Raw genomic sequence first — 3,311 nt, forward strand, 5'->3', positions numbered from 1 at the left:
AAACACCACCGAGAGGGGAACGCTTCTCAAAAATAACCTGCAGTTGTTTCCTTCAAAATTCCTACATGCTTGAAATGTACATACATCAAGGTATATTTGTAGAAAATTTCACGAAAAAATATTTATTTTCCTGGAAGTTAAGAAGAATTTAAGTGGACTCTGTTGGAATTTCCGAAAATTGTCCCCCACCCCCATTCCAAAACACTTTCACCGGGAATTTTTGTATATTCGGATTCTACATAGTAAATACTATATGCATAGAAAATTTGATTAAAAAATATTCATTTTTCTGAAAGTTATGACCTCCCAAAATCTGGTGGGTAAAACTGGCATAACTACAGTAAAACCCTGTAGTTATGCCAAACTGGAGTTATGCCAAACTTCGAAGGAAAGTAAAAATAAGAAAATTAGGGAAAGTGAGTGTGGAAACTCTTTTCTATCTTTATAGTAGGTGGGAGCAGAATCTTAATCTACGATGCTTAAAACATACATAGCCAAAAAAGATACGTAAATTTTTGAAAAATCTTAAATTCAAGTGTTTAAAGCATGAATATGAAGAATGAACAATTACACGAAGATAGAGAGAGGGCCCGAATATCCATTCCTCTCACTAATTTGTTATCAATGATGCACACCTGAAGAAATTACGGTTTGGGGCACGCTAGATAATTTCCGACTCTATTCTACAGGAATGCACGAAATGTAGTTATTCTATAGGAATTACTTTGTATAATTACTTAGAATATGTTATCTGCTGACGAAACTGTAGCTTCTACCAACCAACAACAGTTAACTGACGGTAGAAATGAAGCTTCTTTTTTTTTTTTAACTCTCAATAAAGAAGACAAAAGTGATAATAATAAATATATAGAACAGCTGTAATTACCAGGCGTGTATAAACATTCGGTGAGCCAACGCACATGCTCGTCGTCCCTCGCTAGACTTCCGTTTAATGACATTAGAACGAATTAATGCAGCCCTTTTAGACGCAATTAGTGTTTACAGGACATGTGACATGTCAATTACCCGCTTCACGCGCACCACATGATTTTATTTATGTCTTGTAAGTACGATCTGTGTTTTTGATAATTTTCTTTTAATTTTCAATGTGATTTCGATTTTATATTATTTACGATGAAAATAGTTTCATCGATTCATCATTATATATTTAAAAAAAGAAAAACCATTTGTGTTTGATTTACATTAATCGCTTTTTTTCGTTTTTTGTAATCTCTCAACGATAAAATGACAAATAGAAAATCTAGTTATGTAATTGTTTATAATTTAGTTACTAAACCGTAATTGTTTATGAGACGTGGGTGATTAAGCGATAATATTGACCCCCTTCCGTTCCAGGACTTGGCTAATATTTTATTTTAGCGATTTCGGTGGGATGAAAGATAAAGTTAATATCGGCAAAATTTGAATTCGGAACGTAAAGGTCCTCAACAAATACCACAAGACAATTGAAGTATTATTCTTTGTCATTTTGTTGCGTGTGTGTGAGCAAAAAAAATCCAATTTTGACATACCTCTCTTAATTCCAAAAGACCCTCAACCACAACATCTTGGGTTTTATGTTCGTTATGAAACATTAGGAGAGTAAACACTTTCATTTCACTTCTTGTCTTAGGACGGAGGGGGGAGGAGGGTTTAGTTTATTTATTTATTTGAAAAATTGAAATTTTACATAATTTTTTTTTCTCAGAATTATATTCTACGTATTTCGCCAAGAAAAAAAAAATTATGTGAAAATTTAAGAAATTTAGGTGTGAGGGGAGGGACTTAGATTTTGCAATGTAGATTTTTTTTTTTTTTTTGCCGATTCGGAATCTCCGCACTCGATATGTTGGGTTCCTGTAAAAAAAAAAAAAAAACTCCCAAAGGGGGTGCGGTCCAATTGTCTTTACCTCTGCCCTTTACGTTTATAAACACATAAGTAGACAGACTCGTACATATATGGGGGCTGATGCAGTTTTTTTCCCCCCAATGTTTTAGATGACGGAGATTCCGAATATGCAAGAAACCACGTTTTCAAACTTTTAAATTCAATAAACATAAAGATATGTGTATAAAGAGATAAATAGACATGAGGGTCTTCCTGGGGCTAAAGACAACAGTAAGACCGTCTTCTTTTATAGGACTGCCACATTTAGCTGACAAATATATTTTATAAATAAACAGACAAGGATAGATAGATAGACAGATAAATAAATAAATGGATGAAAAAGTTCGAAATTTAAAATTGCGAGACGGGGTGAAATTTGAGCCCCTTATTAAACTTTATAACATTAATTATTAAACATTAATGTTTGTTTCTTATAAACTGGTGTTTATTTAATTTACATTAAGTTGCTATTTACGATTATTTAAAGCAAACACAGACACAAATTCTTTTCACTTAAATATATATTTGTCTGTATTTAATTTAGAGTTGCTTAAGTTCATCAATTTGCTCCCATTTAAGTAAAACAAAATCAAAAATTGTAATGGGGAGACAGGTGAGGGGGGGGTGAAATTAAAAACAATTTTTTTTTTCTTTGCATATTCTTAATCTTCCGATATCTAAAACACAGGAATCTGAAAAAAAAATTTTTTAATGCATTTTTCAAGGAGAGGTTTGAGTACACATAGATTTAGGGAGAAGCACATACACGCAAAATAACTCCTCAGTTCGTAACATAGTAAATTATACTGAAAATCATTAAGTGCCAATTTGAAATAGGAAAGAGCTTGTTAGTGGGCCTCAATTAGCGAGGATTCCCCAGAACCCCCGACTTTTCAATACAATGTGATGAATTGCTTTTTTCTTGTTCTCTTTCTCGGTATTACAACCCTTATCGAAAGAATACCCCTGGCTAAACTTCGTATATTGACTTCTACAGTTATACAGGGTGGCCACAAAGTCTGGGTACATGGGGATTAACACATACTTTAAGAAACTATTATTTCTTATATTTAATTGTTTATGTTATGGTTTTATTTACTCCATGTATAAAGTGGAAAAATTATATTTAAATCACTAATTTTAGTAGAGATAACGGGCTCTCTGTGACATCGCTGATTGTACGGTCCAGTATTGTACGTCAGATGGATTGATTACGATTTTGACTTAATGGTCATTATCTTTTAGTGTTATAATATATATAAGCGTTCCTATACAGTAGCGTCGTCAATTATCTAGTGCGCCAACAGTCATAATTTCTTTGGATGTGTATGTTTTAAGCATTGTAGGATACGATTCTGTTAAAAAGAAGAAAAAAAGCAGTCGAGAGAGGAGTTTACCCTCTCCTTTTTTCGTAAGTTCACAG

The 3,311-nt window shown here is 32.9% G+C and overlaps 1 protein-coding gene and 1 long non-coding RNA gene across 9 annotated transcripts in view; one reads left to right on the plus strand and one right to left on the minus strand.

Annotated features, from left to right (window-relative positions):
* LOC106877906 (uncharacterized) overlaps nucleotides 1–1,703 on the minus strand; it is a 158,894-nt gene extending 157,191 nt beyond the window's left edge. For 7 of the 8 annotated variants that reach the window (XR_008265247.1, XR_008265245.1, XR_008265240.1 and 4 more), the window contains exon 1: nucleotides 887–968. This is a non-coding gene — a long non-coding RNA (uncharacterized LOC106877906). Of the gene's footprint in view, nucleotides 1–886; nucleotides 969–1,532 lie in introns of those variants that run through there. The other variant, XR_008265241.1, reaches the window with a different exon arrangement.
* LOC106877905 (equilibrative nucleoside transporter 3) overlaps nucleotides 891–3,311 on the plus strand; it is a 45,700-nt gene continuing 43,279 nt past the window's right edge. Inside the window, exon 1 of the mRNA XM_014926956.2 lies at nucleotides 891–1,063. The gene's annotated coding sequence lies outside the window, so the exon portion shown is untranslated. The remainder of the gene's footprint in view (nucleotides 1,064–3,311) is intronic.

Source organism: Octopus bimaculoides, chromosome 11, assembly GCF_001194135.2.
Source record: "Octopus bimaculoides isolate UCB-OBI-ISO-001 chromosome 11, ASM119413v2, whole genome shotgun sequence".
NCBI lineage: Eukaryota > Metazoa > Mollusca > Cephalopoda > Octopoda > Octopodidae > Octopus > Octopus bimaculoides.